This window comes from Hibiscus syriacus, unplaced genomic scaffold (assembly GCF_006381635.1).
Source record: "Hibiscus syriacus cultivar Baekdansim isolate YM2019G1 unplaced genomic scaffold, ASM638163v2 tig00110691_pilon, whole genome shotgun sequence".
Taxonomy (NCBI): domain Eukaryota; kingdom Viridiplantae; phylum Streptophyta; class Magnoliopsida; order Malvales; family Malvaceae; genus Hibiscus; species Hibiscus syriacus.
This window is the reverse complement of record NW_024062826.1, coordinates 303070-324017: the sequence shown is the minus strand read 5'-3', so window position 1 is coordinate 324017 and position 20948 is coordinate 303070. Positions and strand designations below refer to the sequence as shown.

General features: G+C 36.6%; 1 pseudogene; it reads left to right on the top strand.

Annotated features, from left to right (window-relative positions):
- The first annotated feature begins 1986 nt into the window (after positions 1-1986).
- LOC120138391 lies at positions 1987-20535 on the top strand (annotated as a pseudogene).
- Positions 20536-20948: the final 413 nt, after the last annotated feature.

Sequence of the window (20948 nt, the reverse complement as noted above, 5' to 3'; positions counted from 1 at the left end):
TATAATTATAATGAGTACATGCATAACTCATACATGTTTCCATATGATATATATATATATGTATGCATTTATAAGAGAAAAATCCAAGTTATGCATTATATGACAAGTGATCATATATGTACATGTGATTTGTTCATATGAAAAGTGATTTGAAAATGTAACATGTATTCATATTTAAGCCCATGTTATATGATATGAGAGTTGTAGGTATAATTGGCATGCCAAGAGTCGAGGGTTATAAGTGGTCCTTCGGGACATAGTGGTCCTTCGGGACAAAGTGGTCATTCGGGATAAATTTTAAGTGCCCCTAGTGGGAATTTATTCGATCTGTGGTGACAGCATTTGTGTACAACCTCAGTGTACTCACGTACCTCATGTTCTCAATAATGTACACGAGCATTTAAAGATAAATTGAATTGAAACTCTCATAAGAAGTTAGGTTTCATTTGTGCATATCATGAACATATATGTTATATTTTAGTAGATATATGCAAATGGTAGTGTTACAATTGAGTGATAGTAGTGCATGTTTCATGAATTCATTGTTATATATTTTATTATGCATCACTAAGTCTGTGAAGGTTTATACGTAGGTACCAAGAAACAGGAAGATCGAATTAGGATTTGTAGGGACATCATAACTCTACTAGCAGATCAGATCAGAAGTAATTCGTGAAGTATGTATTTTGTTGTATCAAGTGTGTTGGCATGTAAACAAGTTGTGAATTACATATGCTCTGATCGATTTTGTATTATTTTGATCCAACTTATGTAAATTAACAAATTTTATTTTAATGAAAGTTTAGATTTTCATGATTTTTATAAGAGTCAATTTTCTTTAAAAAGTCAATGTGACACCTCAGATTCGTATCCGGGTTGGGGTGTTACAATATTCTTGATTTATTTTAGTTATTGCTTGGTTGTATGTTGTAGTCCTATGAACTAAAACTCTTTACTACTTTCACAGTTTTTGGATGTGCATACTCAAGTTCCATCCAAACTTATTGGATTGTCATACCAAAGTGTGACAGCTGCGAACAAGACAAATTGTCCTTGTTACTTTTACTTCGACGGTTTATGCAGTAAACGTGATAGATGCACTTTTCATGTTCAAAGTGTGGCAGCCGCTGGATGTGCATGTAACAAACCTCAAATTTATATTGAAGTAAACACTATCAAATAATAAATTCATGATCAAAATTCCAAAACACTTCAATTACATTCTAAACCCCAAATTCTAAAATATTTTAATTATATTCTAAACCCTAAATTAATGTATTTTAAAATTAGGGTTTAAAATGTAATTGAATTATTTTGAAATTTGGGGTTTATAATGAAATTGAGGATTACGTTGCAAGTTTTAAAAGTTGAGGGACCTAAATGCAAGTATCTGAAAAGTTCAGTGACCATATTACAAATGTATAACGGCAGTGTAACGGTCAGAGACCATATTTCAAACGGACTAAATGTTGAAGAATTGTATTGCAAGTTTTAAAAGTTGGAGAATCTAAATGAAAGCTTTAGAAAAGTTCAGTGACCATTACTATATTTTATCCTTAAATTAATTAGTAAACAAAATTTCGTGATCAGTAGTTTTTTAAAATGAAAGATCAGTCATATTGATTAATAATTATAGTAAACAAAATTTCGTGATCAGTAGTTTTTTTAAAATGAAAAATCAGTCATATTGATTAATAATTATAATAAACAAAATTTCGTGATCAGTAGTTTTTTTTAAATGAAAAATCAATTAATTATCTTTAACATATCTAATATTAACAAATTTATAATATCAAATTTTAAAAATGGGAAAGAAAAGCTATTGATTTTGACCAAGTTTTATATTGGCGTTGGAGTTGACTGCGGACGGAATCCGTTCACCGCAATCTCCTGATTTGGTATATACTTTATTATTTACATCTATTTTGATATATTTGTTCCTCTCTCTTCTCTGACCCCTACCAATAATTTCAATATTTCTGGTTCCTCAAGTCCTTTTATGTTTACTTCTTCATTTCCTTTTAATCCCTTCTGGGTTACAATACCCACAATTTATTTACTATCCATTGATTTCAATATCTTAGGTGTCTCATCAATTCTCACGTCCTTTTGTTTAATTTCTGAGAAAATTGGTAAAAGGAGGAAGATGGGCGTGAAGCAAGTTATAAAAAGCCTAGACGCTTTTCCTCGTGCGGAGGAACATTTGTTGCAGAAGACACAATCGGGAGCACTTGGTGAATTATCTCTCTTTTCCTGTTTGTTTAGTTATATTTAATCCAAAATGATGTTACTTCTTCATCAAAACAATTGCTAATCTCTTCTCTTTCTCTCTCTTTTTTTGGGGTAAAATTCTGTATTATAGTCTCGATTGTTGGTTTAGTGATAATGGCCACGCTGTTTATTCACGAGCTTACGTATTATCTATCAATATACATCGTTCATGAGGTTTGTATTTTTCTAATTTTCATTACTTTCACTACCTGTTTTTTGTGGGTAAATTGTTGGGACGGAATGATGCATTGTTGTTTTGTTGAATTTTCTAACCTTGGATAGAAGCAACTCAAATTAACATGCTTAGCTTTAGACTTTCTGGGTCCTAATCTTTCCTTTCTTTACAAAGGGTGTCATAGAGGCTTAATGTGCCAAGGGCACGATTGAATCTTGTCTTCTGGCGAAATGTGCTTCAATGCCACCTAGGGAGAATGATGGGCAAAGCTCGGGGAGACATCATTATGTTTAGGGATGATGTCCCATTTGGTACCTGTACTTTGACAATATGTCTAACATGGTACATGTTCTTTTTAGATGTCCATGTGGTACCCGTACTTTGATAAAATATCCAATGTGGTGCTTGAATGATCATTCTGTCTATCATTGTAGTACTTGGAGTTAACATCAGTATTAGGTGCCAAACCAGCCAGTAAATATTTGGCACACAATTTTTTTTTTCAAATCGGTATCTCCTTTTTCTTTTCTTCATGTTTTTTTATAGGAAAAGGCCTCGTTAAAAACCCCTTCTTAACAGTCAAGCTACATAGGTATCTCAACGGGCATTGGAATGAGGAAAAGAGTTCCCAAATTTTATTACTAAAACAGAAAATACATCCAGGGTAAAAACCACCTTAGGTATCTCCTTTCTTCATGTTCATTTGTACTTTCAATCTCTCCGTTATCTATCACTTCAATCCATTGAAGAAATTCACATCCAACACCCAAACACAAGAAAATAAGTTCAATACAAATTTGGAAAAAATCATTTCCTTTTTGTTTTATTTATATTTTTCACATAATATTATAATATCCACGTGCATTTACTGATTTGACAAAAATTCCCATATATCAAATGTTCATTGATTTATTTGTCTGATTTGTCTTGTAGTGTTGTTAACCTCATGTGCCATAATAATACATGGAATAACAGTTTAAGTATCATATTGGATATTTTGTCAAAGTACAAGTGCTGCTTTGGATATTTTAAAAGTACATGTATCACATTAGACATTTTGTCAATGTACCATATTAGACATTTTAAAAGTACAAGAAATGCATTGAACATTTTATCAAAATACAAGTACCAGATGTGACATTATCTCTTATGTTTATGGGTAGAATTATGTTTATTTCTCTTTGTCAGCGCCTGTTGTATTCTGATTTACTTATTGGCATCCAAGTCATTTGTTCTATTGTTGGATAATCTTTGGTGTAAGAGGAGTCTTCTTCAAGACAGTGAATGCTTTTATCTAATGCTTTCTTTTTATTTAGTTATTTTATAAATGCTTTATATATTTCTATAAAAAAAATGCTTTATATATCAGCAAATCAAATCTCTATCTTCTCCCAGATACTAGGCATGCCGAAGTCAACTTACAGCAATTTTGACGTCGTTTGCATACAGTCATTATCTAATAACAGTTTTAACTCAACCGCCACTTTTTGAAATATAAACCTTTCACTTTAGAATCCCACGATTCCCTAGCCCAACTCACCTCAAGTTCCATGAATGCAGTTTTCTATAAACTCTTCTATATTAACAACAGCACCCTAGCAACTTAAGTTCTTAAACAAGTTGATTTGCTCTCCTACCTTTCTGAGTTAGCTATGTGATCGAATTCCGTTGCCAGTGATGCGATGCCATTAATAGTTTTTGATTAAAGTTAGTCGAGATGTCAAACTGAATAAGTATTTCACAGATGTCTGTAGACTTGACACGTGGAGAAACGCTTCCAATTCAGATTAACATGACATTTCCTTCATTGCCTTGTGATGGTTAGTCCGCCTCCTTTTGTGAAAATCCTCCTTCTATTTGTAGGTTTTGTTTCTATCTTATATTTGGAATATTAATGATTGTTGCTCTATGAAATTAATTTTGCAGTCGTAAGTGTTGATGCTGTTGACATGTCAGGAAAGCACGAAGTGGATCTTGATACCAACATATGGAAAGTAAGACAATGCTTCTTTTCTGTAGTCTTTATTGCCTTAATGATAGTTGTGTACTACTGAATGCAGCATTCTTCTTAAAAAGCCCCTCTACCTCCTTTAGAGATGAATGTGGGGTTTGTGGTTAGATTTCCTCGTCTGTTATCTAGCTAACTGTGTTAGACTTCCTGCAGCTTCGCCTGGACAGTTATGGTCATATCATTGGCATTGAATATTTGTCTGACCTTGTGGAGAAAGATCATGCTACTCACAATCATGGTATTCTCCTTGGTGTCATCTGCCTCATGGTTCTAATTTTTTTGATAGAATATTAGGCCTCATTAAAAACCCCCCTTCATATCCTACATGTTACAAACATAACATGAAGGACATAGGAAGAGGAAAAGAGTGCCTCTAACTTTTATTAATGTGAACAATAATACACCTGCACACCTAAACATCTAACTGCTAACAACATAACATTTAAACCATAACTCTGATTACATAACACATGACCTAAAACTCCCTTCAGAAGAACAACCAAGGCACAACACCTTTAACCACTACACAAAACCTGAAAATCAACCTATACCAGCTTTAATTTGTTTTTTTGGAGCTGCATCCATGCTTACAATATATGGTTATGTTATCTTGAGGCTGTTATTTGTATCAAGCAAGCAACATCATTTGCACATGTTGATGATTGTCAATACTCTGCCTTTTTCTTTTCCTTTTATTTTGGGTTGAATAATTATTTTTTTGATAGGAATAGGAGGTCTCATTAAAAACCTTCTTCTTAGTTGGCTCTTTTGGAAGAGGCAACTATCGGAAGGAGGAAAATAGTACCTCATCTTATTAATAAACAAGAATTACATAATCTTACATCTTACATAATAAACTTCCCGAAATAATATACAAACCAAACCAACCATAAAGCTATAAACATCAACCAATCCCCTCCTTAGCTAACTTGTCTGCCTCCGAATTGTAACTCCTAGGAATCCATCTAACAATAATACCCCTAGCAGAAACTAAGGTCCCAATTTCCCCAACCAAAGTACTGAAAAACTTAGGGGCAGAAAATAGCAACAAAATCCAATCAACTGCTGTTTTACAATCACTCTCTAGGATTAATCTACCCTTCGATGCCCATTCAGAAGAAAGGAATAAATCAATTCCTTGTTTAATATCTTTCAGCTCAGCTAACATAGGAGGACCAGGACCCACCGCAATAGAAAATGAGTTTAAAATATAACAATTCGAATCTTTCAAGACTCCACCAATTTCACCCTGCAGCCCATCACCTCTCACGGCTTCATCAACATTGAATTTAAAGAAATCAGTAGGAGGCGGAGACCAGTAAATAGCCTTCTTCCTTTTATAGGATTTAGTAGGAAATCTATCTGCCATCGATGGATCCCCTACCAGTAGGTCAACCTGAATATTAACATGAGGGAATTTCGTTAAAAACCATTTAGCTAATCTAAACTTGGAAATGAAGAACAGAGATGAAGTGTCTAGTTTCCAATTTTCAAACACCACCGAGTTCCTAGCTTTCCATAAAGACCATAGAACGACTCCTGGAATAAACTTCCAAATAGTAGAATGCTCCCTTAGATAAGACCACGAACAAAGAAGGGAAGAAGGTTCTTGGGGCATAACTGAAGAGATATCCCACAATCTTAGAAATCTATACCACAACTCCTCTGCAACCGAGCAAGAAATAAACAGATGATGGATTGTTTCCTCATATTTATGACATAAAGGACACATAACATATTCTATAGTAATCCCGCTTTTCTTCAATTCCACTATAACTGCCAATTTCTGGTGAGTAATCTGCCATAGAAATGTTTCCACTATAGGAGGAGCCATTCCAGACCACACCCATTTCTTCCACTGAAAAGAAGTTCCATTTCTGCTTGAAATAGTCAGTCTACACGATTTTGCCGAATACAAACCTTCACCTTTCCCCGACCACGCCAGAAAATCATCCACAGATTCATTTAAGACTATGTTCTGAATCAAACGCATTTAGGAAAACCACTGCTCAAATTCCCAGTCACAAAGATTTCTCCTTAGCTGAATGTTCCAAACCCAACCATTAATTTCAAAGCCACCAAATTCAGCCACTTTACCCCTTTTATTAATCGAAAGGGCAAAAATCCTAGGGAATTGAATCTTTAAAGAAGATCCATTGACCCAAACATCATTCCAAAACTCAATTGACCTACCGTTCCCCACTTGTATCTTCGAATTGGACCTCAAACACTCTCCTATCTCGTCCTTTTTCTCATAGTGACTTAGAATCCCTCTCCATAACCAAAAATCTTGAGGAGAAACAGCTTTGCCTATTGACAAAGATAACTTACTGACATTATGCGTACAACAAATTAATTTTTTCCATTGAGAGTCTTTCTCATTTGCATACTTCCAAACCCATTTCCCAAGCAAAACTCTATTAACCAAACTCAAGTCCAAGACTCCTAAGCCACCCTCTTCAAATGGTTGACATACCGTATTCCAATTCACCCAATGAACCCTTTTCTTGTCTGAAACTTCAACCCAAAGAAATCTGCCCATTACTGAATTTAGTTTCTGATTAACCTTAACCGGAATTTTAAAAATAGAGAGGTAGAAAATAGGTAAGGATGACAACACCGATTTTACCAACACCAATCTTCCAGCCATCGATAGAGAGGCTGCTTTCCAACCTGCTAATCTCGTGTAGACTTTCTGTAAAACTGACTCCCACAATAGCTCAGAATTTTTATTTGCTCCTATCGGTATACCTAGGTAAGTCATAGGAAAAGATCCAACCCCGCAACTTGCTTCCAGTGCAAATTCTTATAAACTGTCCTCTGCCATATTAACCCCAAACAATTTACTCTTGGACATATTAAGATGAAGCCCTGTAATTAAGCTGAACACCCTCAAAACTCTCTTAATATTAAGAATTTGGGTTGAGGAGTCTCTGCAGAATATGATTAGATCCTCTGCAAATTGGAGATGTGTCAAATTAAAAAGATTCCCATCCTTACCGATATTGAACCCTTCGAAAAGGCCAAGAACAACAACCTTACTCAACATTAAATTTAAGAGCTCACCAACAATGTTAAACAAAGAGGGGACAAACTACAACCTTGTTTCAACCCCTTGCCCATATGAAATTCTTGTGTAGGAGATCCATTAACTAGAACCGATATTGAAGCAGAAGAAATACAATAATCCATCCAAGAGATCCATTTGTCCCTAAAACCCATTACCTTCAATAATCTCAAAATAATTGGCCATTCCACTGAATCATAGGCTCTCTGAAAATCGACTTTAAAAACCACTCCTTTTCTTCCTTTTTTCCTCTAATAATCAATATATTCATTGGCCATAAAAGCACAATCCAGCAGCTGCCTATCTGGAATAAAGGCGAACTGCGATGGGCTGATCAAATCTTTAATATCCGAAACCAGTCTTCTCGATAAGATTTTGGAGATAATTTGGTACAGGCTGCCAACTAGACTTATAGGTCTGTAATCTTCAATGCCTTCAGGATTTAGTTTCTTAGGGATCAATGTAATAAAAGCATGATTGACCCCATGCTCCCAACTCCTTCCTCTGTGAAAGTCATCCACAAACTTCATAAGATGGTCCTTCATAATATGCCATAATTTCTTAAAAAACCCCATCGTGAAACCGTCTGGACCCGGGGCTTTGGAACTGTTCGAATGAAACACTGCCTCCCAAACTTCTTGTTCTGAAAATTTCACCTCCAGACCAATCTTCTGCTCCTCTGATAATTTTACAAAATTAAGATTAATGTCCTCTACCTCTAGCGTAGCTTGTGAACTGTAATTCTGCTTAAAATACTCAAAGACAGTTTTTCAGCCTATCCCGATCATAAATCTCTTCATCAGCCACTTTCAAAGCTGAAATTGCCTTCATTCTGTTTCTATTAATTGATGTTAAATGGAAAAACTTTTTATTCCTATCCCCTTCCTTGATCCACTTCAGTCTTGATCTTTGTAACCAAATACTCTCTTCCCTCCTGTGCAACTTCCACAGTTCGTTCCTAGATCGAATTAGCAAATCCCGTTCTTGGATGGAAATCCCTCCTCCTTGTAACTTCAATTCCAGACCATTTATCTTGCTTTCTAGCTGAGAAATATCTTCAGAAATCCCCTTGAGACTCGTATTTGGCCTATTCCTGATATTTTGTTTAGTTCCTCGAAGTAAACTAAATAGACCCCTCGACCATTAGCTTTCTTCACATTAGACAATGAATTTTCAACCAACTCAACAAACCCTTCTTCCTCTAGCAAATAGTTGAATAATCGAAAAGGCTTAGGTCCCCAATTATTACATTCTTCTACTAACATTATGGGATTATGGCCCGAAAGGGATTTGGGAAGCATTTTTTGGATCACATTAGGAAACTGATTTAGGAATGAACCACTAAAAATAAACCGATCCAGCCTTACCCAAGTCAGAGACTCTCTATTATTGCACCAAGTATATCTTCCCCCAACTAATGGTAAATCCATAAGATTAAAGTGTTGAACAAAGGATCTAAACAAATCCAAGGAATGCCAATTTTGTGCAACACAACATTTCTCCTCTGTATCCAAATAAGCATTAAAATCCCCCCCTATGCAAACTGGCAGATTCAAACTCTGTACAAAACACATCAGCTCCCTAAAGAATTCCTCTTTATCCGCCGCCTCTACTGCCGGACCATATACATTAATTAAAACACAATCAAAGTTGTACAGCTTTAAATTCCCTGATAATGCTATGAATTTGTTCTGATTATATTCTGCACTGACCTCAAAAAAATTCTCATTCCACAAACTTATCAAACCACCTGCAGAACCCTCAGCTGGATTAAAGATATGACCTTTCAATAGATTACCCCCTAACCTCCTCCATAGACCACTATTACAAACATTTAGTTTTGACTCCTGTAAAAATAAGATGAACGACTTCTCTCTATTAACAAGTCTGGCCACTATGATTTTTTCTCTTCTCCCAAGACCTCTAATATTCCATGTGATCACTTTTATCTTTGACATTTGAAATGAAAATCCTAAATTCCACACCCAACCCGAGAAACCTTCAGGATCTCCTTGAAGACCCCTTCATCTCCATCTTAAAAATCTCCTCCTCTAATAATTGCTGCCCCCTTTAAAGGTAATCCCCAACAGTTCACAGACCTCCCTAGTAGCAGCAGCTTCATTCCTAGCTCTAACAGAAGATTAGGAAGACTGAGATGCCTCCCTAACTTGTTCCAATGAATCTCTGACCATACTTCTCCAAACCCTTCTATACACTCTATCAAAAAAGTTGATAGACACTTCAGTATCCAAACATACACTTCCTGAACAACGTGGAGCAATTCTCAACTTTCTTTGATTAACAAGACTTTTAGACCGAGGAATAGACTGATCCTGATGTTCAATAGGAACTAGATGAATCTCCTTTGCTTTAAACTGATCGACCCTCTTAGGACCTGCAATACTTCCCTCTTGGTACTCATTGCTCCTAATCCTTCCTCTCGAACTTGAGAAGCTTTCCTCAATGAAGTTACACAGACTATCCTCCATGACCTTCATCTTCTTTAAACCTTCCGATTGATCAACTGAAAATTTGCTCCTCTCTCCATTATGAATCTGTAAACTGGAAATGCGATCCCCATCCAGACTTTTCGTGCCAACATACTTTTCTTTACTCATTACAACACCCTATTTGCTTGGAAGCACTTCCTTCTCCCCCTGTGAATTATCTTTCATTACCCTAACCTCCCTCTCCTCAGAAGCAAGCAACTGATTTTCAGAAATGGCATTGGGCTGCAAGATAAACTTATCCCCAACCCATTTTAAATTAAATGCAGTCCCATTAGGAACCAATTTTTTAATTGATGATAAAGCAACCTCATTGTCCTCATATTGAACTAAGTCCACCGAGTCAATTTTATCTCTCAAACCCAGGCCCATGTGATTATCATTCTGGCTTGTCCTAATTTCCAAGAAACCTGACAACCCACAATCAGAATTATCTGTTGTTGACTTACCCGATTGGACATGTCCCCCACTGACTCCATTCACTCCACTATTCTGCCCATAATTCAACCAAGAAATAACTTTACGCCTAGCATCCTCTGTGAACTCATCCCTATCTGCATCCAGAGTAGGACAACTGCCATCTCCCTCGTTAGACATGATATAACCACTGTTCCTTTTTTTTTGAAAATTTCTCCATCTTCTTCCTCCCCTCTTCTTCTTCTGGTTTATTCACAACAGACCCCAATGAGGTCTTAACTTTGAACGATCTTCCATACGAGCCTATCATGACCGTTTCAGGAACATCATAAAGACTTTCCACCCTGAGCAACTTTCGCCGACGAGAGGTCCGATCTGCTCTCTTGATCTTCATTAAAATATAAAAACTGACCCCACTTCTCAGTAAGTTTTCTTAAGAATGCCTCATTCCAACACAGTAGAGGCAATCCAAATAACTCTATCTGGCAAAGGGACGACAGAACACCCTCCTTGTTCAAAACTGGAGCCAACCAATCTAAGCACATGAACAACTCTTCCTTTTTATTCGTCCAAACCATAGAGAACTCCTCCACCGAATTGAAAGTAATGATGCATGCATTCCATGTATAACCCCATCTAACCACCTGAACTTCCATACTCGCTATCTCCAAAGCTTCCTTCAACGAGTCATGGTCGAAAGAAGATTTCATAATCCCTGTTAATGAACGTTTCACCCATTTCGAATTGTCTGATGGAATATGCATCTCCCAAACGTTCCTCACACCAGTTGCATTTTGCTTGTTAGCCTCCAATTTTGCCCCTGATATAGGTTCACTTCTCACCTTAAATTCAGAGTTCACCACATCCTCATACGATTTGCCATCTATCATGCTTCTCAACAACTCAGCTATCCTCCCAGATCATGAAGTATCCCTTTCCCCCGACTTGATCTCCAACATCCTCTTCCCCTTCGCAGTTTCCTTCCTCTTCACCTTTTGATACTTAGCAATTCCTACTGAGACTCTTCTCCCATCAATCCACTTCCCATTCACGAACTGGATTGCCTTGTTTCTACTTTCCTCACCAGCAAATTGGACAAATGCAAAAGTAGAGGACTTATAGTTTGGGTTTTCTAAAAAACGGGTGATGAAAATCCTCAGAATCTGACCAAAAGGACTAAAATAATTCTTTAACACCCCTCGTGAAACACTCTTACTAAGATTATCAATGAACACTGTCCATTCCTCATCACGAACGCTGGATTTTTTCGAAATTACTCTCGCTCTCTCTCTACCTATCGCGCTCATTCTCTCTCTTCTGCAGGGTTGTTTTGATTCTTATAAATTTTCCTCTCATGCAAAATGAGCTATTTTTGAAGTTGGGCTTCCATCTTCAAACTAATGTACTGGGAACTCCCCTTATGTTGAATATTTTTATTCATTAACTAGATGTAAAATGTTTTTGCTCACCAAGCCTCTGTCAAGGGCTGCCATCAACTAATATCAGATATCTATTATAAAGTCAAAGAAGTTTGAAATCTTAAAAAGATGGAAACTGGGGGGGTGAGGACCGGAGTAATGATATTTGCTTAATTCATAAAGTATTTGTTTTAAGAATATCGGTAACGGGTCATATCAGTTAGGCTGTCAGTAGTTGGGTGTGATTTTTTTTTCTTTTATAGATCCTCGTAGTTTACAAGGCGGCTGTTTCTTTGAGGTGATTGGGTTGGGTTCAATCTAGAGGTCTGGCTTATTGATTAATTAAATTTGACTGGTGCGAAAGATCTAACTTCTCCATTGTTGCGCTTTTTCTTCCTCACCCATGTTCTTGTTGCTGTTATTGTGAAGGTCTTCTTAGAACACTTGAATTTATTAGTATAGATGGTATGTAATGGAAAACAATCATGCTTGACTCTTTCAATGAAAGATGTGGATTGCTTTGAAAATAAAGTATAAGCATGTTCAGTGATTTATTAAGGCAAATATTTGTGACTTGTGCTTAAGCCAATTTGCCAAGTTGTAGAGTGTATTTTTTTTAAAAAATTATTGTTACCCTTTCTTGGAAATACCTAATTGCTTAGCAGATTTTGTTTAGGATAAATATGGGGCTTCCTTGTTTTTGGTTAGGATACATTAAAGCATAAATTTATGGATATATAATTCCCATAACTTTGTTTTGATGGTTTTCAGTTCATGTCTTATATGTATAAAGAAAAAGAGAGATTGTCTTTATGTTATGTTTCTCCAAGGCAATAAGTCAGCAATTTAAATAATAAATTTCTCGGAACGAATGTAACCAGATGATGAGAAAGAGCATCATGATGATTCTGTTAAGAAGCTCCATGCATTCGGTTTTGATGAAGAAGCAGAAAAACTGATCAAGAAGACGAAGCAAGCATTGGAAAATACAGAAGGATGTCGGGTATTTATCATATAAAATTTCCTTAATTAAACCTATAAGCTCTTTAACTAAGCGGTTAGTTTTATTTTTTGGGATCAGCAGAGAGTCAGAAATATATATATATATATATATATATATATATATATATATGGGTTAAAATCCAGTTGCACAATATAAAACTCTTTTAGTTATACATAAATATAGGACTGTTAGATGAGTGAAAATAGATGGCTGAGATTAACTCCTTGTTTTTGTTCCCATGAATATCTTCTCATTTCCTATTGTTAATCTCAATCGTCTATTTTCACTCATCCAACGGTCCTAAATCTGTGTACAACTAAAAGAGTTTTGCACAGTGTAATTAGATCTTATCCCTATATATGTGTGTGTGTGTGTGTGTATAGGAAGGACTACTAATCAATTAATTAACATTCGCTGCAGGTTTACGGGGTATTAGATGTCCAGAGGGTGGCTGGAAACTTTCACATTTCAGTTCATGGGTTAAACATTTATGTTGCTCAATTGGTTAGTAATTTTTCAGTTTTTCTCTTAGCACTCTAATTTCATGTCATAATTTTTTTAAATCTATTTAGTATTATGAAGCTGATGGAAGAGCTTTGGTGTTCAGCAGGTCCTTTTTCCTTTAGTTTATAGTGAATTGTTCCAAGAATGAGTGCATTATACATCTGATTTCAGGATATGCTCTTGTGTTGAGCTTTTCATAGGTTTTAGGTTGAAGATTTTCCATTTATTATTATTTTATGAAAGAAGATGTTCCGTTATTACAGAGAAAAAGGCGCTGAATTTCTTTAATCAGAGATCTTAGTTATATTGGTTCAAATGTAAGTGCCTTATTCTGATCTTAAGACCTGTCAAGCTTGAGAGAAAGCTCTTCGCCTCGAAGATTAATTTCTCCTACGATTTGAAATTTTAATTGGAGCGAAAATGCACTGTGTTTCCTCTCGTAGTTTCTTGGCACTAGAATCATTAGCATTTCTACAACACCGTCTTTAATTTTTTTTGAAGTACTACAACATCTTTAGTTCCTTGTCACGTGACCCTTTTTTAGTCATTTGCAAATTAAGCAGAAGTCCTTTTTTCTTTGCTGACAGATCTTTGGAGGAGCAACGCATGTCAATGTAAGTCATATAATTCATGATTTATCATTTGGGCCAAAATATCCAGGAATCCACAACCTACTTGATGATACTGTGAGGATTTTGCGTGACACAAGTGGAACATTCAAGTACTATATAAAGGTTTGAATTCCATTCATTCTCTTGATTTACCGAAGATTTATGCCAGTCTCAGCCATTTCAAGGAACTTGCGTATGGCAAATATTTCATAGAACTGTATGTCCTGCAAAATTTCTGCTAGTAGAGTGTACAAATTGATGATCCTTGTTTTCTGCATTAAATTGGTCATTGTCTTCTGTCGATGAACTTGTCGATCTAGTTAGCGGCCCAATTATGCATTGTAGCTATTGCTGACTATGTAAAAGAGTTAAAACCTCCTTAGTATTATCTCTCTTTCATTTAGTGCTTGAGCCAAAATTGTAGCGGTCTTCTAAGAAGTAACCGTGTGAGCTTTGCAACATTTCTTATTATTTCATTGTACGATTGGTGGGAAGAGATGCAACATAAACCTTTTAAGAAATCCTCGTTAAACATAGATTGGTTTGCTTGATCCAAAGCAGCAGGAATATATTATGTTGGTGATTGTTTTCATCCTTCACTTATAAGGGGGTTGCACTTCATTTTCTCGTACCTATCTTTGTTCTTCCTTTGTAGCCTCCGTATAAACATTCCAAAGCAGCAGGAATATATTATGTTGGTGATTGTTTTCATCCTTCACTTATAAGAGGAGGATGCACTTCATTTTCTCATACCTATCTGTAGGTTATGTAAAGTTGTAGGAATTATAGAAATGTGTTGTTCAATTCCTTAAATTAAGAGATTCTGTAATTATGCTCTGTTTTTCAATCCCTTGTTTCAAGGGATTGCATCTCATAGGATTATTATATTTCCTAACTTAGAGTTTTCTAGTTTAGAGGCATTATTTGTATATAAATATGTAATATACTCTACTGAATGAAATAAGAAAACATAACAGACTATTTTGTTTTCTACAGTCTGTTTTCTATATGGTATCAGAGCAGAACGATCAATCCAATTTCCGCTTCTCTTTAAATCAGTTCTTGTTCAACTCTATTTTTTTTCATGGCTAATCCGGATCCCTCAGCATCTGAAATCACTTCCCAGATCAGCTCCTATCAATCTGATTTTCAGATTTCATATTCCTCTCACCGATAACCTCCTACAAACTAAATGGAAACAACTACCTACCATGGTCCCAGTCCGTACGGCTATATATCACAAGAAGAAGGAAAATCGCCTATCTTTCTGACTCAATGCCGATTCCAGAAGAGACAGACTCAAAGTACAACACATGGCAGAGTGAAAATACCATGATAATGTCATGGTTAATAAATTCCATGATTCCTGAAGTAGGGGATAATTTCATGCTATACCAAACTGCTGCAGAAATTTGGAATGCAGCGCGAGATACTTATTCCAGTGCTGACAATACATCGGAGCTCTTTGGGATTGAGAATCACATTAAAGATCTCAGACAAGGAGACCTTACTGTCGCACAGTACTTCGGAATTCTCAACAAGTATTGGCAGCAAATCGACTTATATGAAAAGAATGAATGGAAGTGCCAGGAAGATAGCAACTTCTACAATAGGCAGACAAATCAGAGGAGAGTTTTTCAGTTTCTATCTGGACTGAATGGAGAATTCGATGGAGCAAGAGGAAGGATTCTTGCCACCAAACCCCTTCCTTTGGTCCGAGAAGTTTTTTCAGAGATTCGGAGGGAGGAAAGCCGACGATCTCTGATGGTGCCACCAGTTCAGCGAACAGATGCTTCTGCACTTGTCACTAGTTCCACCTCTAGGAACCAACAGAGGAAAAATCGCCCCTGGTGTGAACATTGTAAGAAACCAGGCCATATGATAGATCAATGTTGGAAGTTGCACGGGAAACCAACCGATCGACAGCTCACACGGTCCAGGTTTCAAAAAGAGGCCTATATTGCCTCTCAAGATGATTCCTCCAGCAGTTTTAGCAAGAAACAGATAGAGGAGCTACAACAGATTTTGAGCAGTATGACAGCCAAACCTACCAATGTGGCTTATACTGCTACAGAAGGTAATCATTCATATACTTCCTCGGTACAATGGATAATAGACTCGGGTGCATCAGATCATATGACAGGAAACGTTGATCTCTTGGAGGAATATAGTGAAAACAGCTTACCAGCCTCTATAAAAATAGCAGATGGCTCTCTCACTACAGTCAAAGGGAGTGGTTTTGTTACATTAAACAAAAATCTACTACTTCATAATGTCCTCTATGTTCCTAAACTTGCATGCAATCTGTTGTCAGTCAGCAAATTAATTCAAGATTATGGTTGTAATGTTGTGTTTGGTATTGGTGGTTGTATTTTTCAGGCACAGGACTCGAAGAGGGTGATTGGCAGTGCTAGGCTGGGCAAAGGATTGTACACCGTTGGAGGTCAAGCATCTCAAAATCATGCCTTATCCAGTGCTCTTAGAAAACCAGTTTTATCTTCTGATCTCAATACCAATAAAATTATGTTATGGAACTCTAGATTAGGTCATCCTAATTTTTTCTATCTTTCCAAAATGTTACCAAACTTATTTATAAATAAAGATCCTTCTTTGTTTTCCTGTGAAATTTGTCAAATAGCCAAACACACTAGAAAACCATATATTGCAGCCAAATTTGAGCCAACACCTTTTTCCATCATCCATAGTGACATTTGGGGCCCTTCTCCTGTCAAAAGTATTTCTGGGTATAAGTGGTTTGTATCTTTTATAGATGATTACTCTAGGACAACATGTGTATTCTTAATGAGAGAAAAGTCTGAGGTTGAGTATCTCTTTAAAAGTTTTTATCAAAAAGTTAAAACCCAATTTGACACAAAAATCAAAATTCTAAGGAGTGACAATAGGAGTGAGTATTTGAATAAAACCCTTGGGTATTTCTTTAAGGAAAAAGGTATTGTTCACCTTACTTCTTGTGTCAACACACCTCAACAAAACGGGGTAGCAGAAAGGAAAAATAGACATCTTCTAGAGGTTACTCGTTTTCTTATGTTTGCTGCTAATGCTCCTAAGTATCTTTGGGGGGAAGCTCTTCTTACAGCTACTTACCTCATCAATAGAATGCCAAGTAAGACCTTAGATTTCAAAATTCCTACTAAGGTTCTGTTTCAGCTTTATCCCCATTTTAAACATTTAAACTCAAGTCTTTCTCCACGGGTGTTTGGGTGTACAACCTTTGTTCATATCCACAACAGAGGGAAATTAGATCCTAGGTCCATAAAGTGCGTTTTCTTGGGCTATTCTTCGAGTCAGAAGGATTACAAGTGTTACTCACCTTCCACAAAAAAGACCTATGTCTCCTTTGATGTTACATTTTTTGAAAACCAACCTTATTTTTCAGGAACATAAATTCAGGGGGAGAGTTACAAGGAATTTCAGCCTGTCCAAACCAATATTCCTTTACAGCCTATCATTTCTTTACCTATTACTATCTCTCCAAAGCCAGCTAGCACTGTCCCAATTCCTAGTGAGGATGATGGGAATAACCTAAATAACTCTGATGAATTACCTTCCTCCTTATCTCAACACTCTAGTCCGTGCAAAACACCTTCCACCACTACCAAAAATGCTCCTAACAATGACCCTAAAACCATAACTCCCCAACCGAAACAACTCAGTGTTTACTCAAGAAGAAGGAAAGATGTTGCTGAAGAAATTAGTCAGCCTAGCATTTGCCAAGAACCAGATTCAGATCTTGTTGCAGCTGGAACAGAAGGTAATGATGGTTCCCAAGATGCTACTACTGTTGATATTGATGATTTTCTTATTGCTATTAGGAAGGGGGTAAGAAAATGCACTGTTCATCCCATAAATAAGTATGTTGCATATGGGAAATTACAGTCTAATTTCAAGGCCTTCACTGCCAGCATTAACAGTGTGAAAATCCCAAGAAATGTGATAGAAGCATTAACAGTGGAAAAAAGTCGTGGAAGAGGAGATAAAAGCGTTGCAAAAGAATAAGACATGGAGTTTGACAGATTTTCCAGAAGGGAAGAGAGCTGTTGGATGCAGGTGGATATTCACAGTCAAATATCATTCGGATGGGAGTGTGGAAAGATACAAGGCAAGGCTGGTTGCTAAAGGTTTTTCTTAGTCCTATGACATCGACTACCAGGAGACTTTTGCACCGGTTGCAAAATTGAATACCATCATAATATTGTTATTAGTAGGTGTTAGTTTCTTAATTAGAGAATTGGATTCCCAATTGTCATCCAAATGGGCTGAAGGAACCGGGTCCACTTCTTTTCTCAACCCAAGACCCGCAAATTTCATTTTGGGATTTTTCCCATTTTCAAGGGAACCTGACACCCAATTAATAGAAGGTTCCGTGTAGGTCTTCTGTTTCAGTTGCTGTCCCCCACCAACTTCTTTCAAACCACTCAAATCTCCTTGATTCAGCCATGTGTCCACCTTTGATCGAACCTCCTCAGAAGACATTCCACGTTCAGCTGCTGCCAGTGCAGGACGTCCGTCCTCATCTTCCTCCGACGAAGCATCATCATTGTACCACTCATCTAAACCCCTTTCCATCTCTTCCCTATTAGAACGGAAATTTTTTTATACACCGATCCCAACTTAATTTGAACTTTAAAAGATTTGTCATATGACCCTATATTAATAATTTTCGGGATATCAGAAGGGCTCGCCACCCTGATCAATAATCTCGCTGATAAGAGGTCCTCGCTATTTCTTGTCTCCTCAGTAATACACACAAACTCCCCCCACCTCTCAGCAAGTTTCTCCAGAAACAACCCACTCCAGCTAAGTAGTGGGATTCCGATTAACACAACCAAACAATACGCCAATGGAACACCTTCATCATTTAACAATGGAGCCAACCAATCAAACCAAAATAAAAGCTCCTCTCGATGATTAATCCACACTTTTGAGAACTCTTCACTCGACTTGAACATGAGGATTTGATAACCCCTGTTAAAGAACTTTTCGTCCGGTTTGATTCTTTTGTAGGAATATGCATTTCCCATACATCCCTCAACCCTTTTATAGCTTGCATTGAGCCTCCCATATTAACCCCTGTTTCTTGTTCGATTCTCGATCTATTCTCCACGTTCAAAACTTCCTTGTATGTTCTGCCATTCCTCAGACTACTCGGTAACTCGACATCTTCCTCAGACCTTCTTTTGTCACCTCTTACTGGCTTGTTAACTTCCGTCTGGAATCTGCCATCATCAGCTTGTCTTTTCCTATAGTTATTATATTTTTCAACCCCCACCGTAACGCTCTTCCCATCAATCCACGTTCCATTAATATTCTGGATTGCCCTTCTTCTACCGACCTTCGCAAACTGGACAAAGGCGAACGTTGAAGATTTATAATTCGGTTTATTCGTATAATTTGGGATGAAGACCCTCACAACTTGACCATGATGATTGAATAGTTTCCTTAATGCTCCTCTAGAAACCCTCTTACTTAGGGGCTGTTTGTTTATTTTAGAATGATTAAGTGCTGAATGATTCAAATGCTGAATGATTCAAATGCTCTGAATGAATTAGCTCTGAATGTGACATGCTGTTTGTTTACTGGCTCTGAATCATTCAGAATGTACTTTTGTGCTGAATCATTCAACACTGTTTTGCTGAATCAGTCAGCACTGAATCATTCAGAGGTGCGAAACAAACGCGCTGAATGCTGAACGGTTTAACATTCAGCGCTGAATGATTCCATTAAGAGGTAAACAAACAGCCCCTTAGATTGTTAACAAAGACAATCCATTCCTCACCGGAGGAGGAACGACCTTTCTCTCTCTCTCTCTCTCTCTATACCTCTCGCACTTATGTTTTTTTCTTTTTTTGTCTCAAGGAACTAATTATTTTAAATTTTTGTCATCTCCATTCATCCTAATGTTCTTTTTACTGTGCTTGCAGATAGTTCCTACTGAGTACAGATATATCTCAAAAAGAAGTTTTGCCAACAAATCAATTCTCTGTCTCAGAATATTTTTCGCCTATGGACGAGTTTGATAGGACATGGCCAGGTTGGTTTGAAGTGTGATTTTACTCCATTTGGTTAGTGATTTACTTACTACTTTCCCCCTTTTTTCAGCTGTTTATTTTTTGTATGATCTGTCACCAATCACTGTAACGATAAAAGAAGAGCGTCGGAGCTTTCTGCATTTCATCACTCGACTCTGTGCAGTTCTGGGCGGTACATTTGTTTTAACAGGTTTGCTGCATCCTGCTTAATTGCAGAGAACTTACGCCATTTGCAATTGCTTATATCCTTGGATGTTTAATTGGGTTAAAAAAAAAACAGGAATGCTAGATCGTTGGATGTTTAGACTTCTCGAGGCACTGACTAAACCAAGCGCGAGAGGTGTACATCGGTAGATCGGAACTTGGAGTGCAAGAAAGAGGAAATCTCAATTTTGTGGAAATAACTGCCTTTAAATGAAGAATATAAACTATATATATAAATATATTGTATGAGACTTTCTAATTTATTCCATGCAGTATTGTTCCTTGTTACTGGGTGAGGGGGTTGATTTCTGAACCAACAATGTTTAGTATTAAAGTGATGCATAATCTCTTGTATCTGCTAAATGTGTCTTTTGAAAAATTGAACCCAAACATATAATAAATGTTAGTTTTCCATACCCATTAGTACATTGATGCTTTTATTCTGTTATTTATTTTCTAATTAGTATAATGGGTGCAAACCAAGTGATTTTGGTAGTAAAAGAATTATTGTTGTTCTTTGATGTCTGGATTCGAGTACTAGGAATATTAGGGATATGTATGTTTAATGTTAAATGATTGAGAGTTATTTTTAAATAGATACTATCTTGTACTTATCTCAAATTAATAAAAAAAAATGGTATAATGGAACATTTATAAAGAATATATTTTTTTAATATAATAAATCTTAAAATTTATTTAAAAAGTTTAGT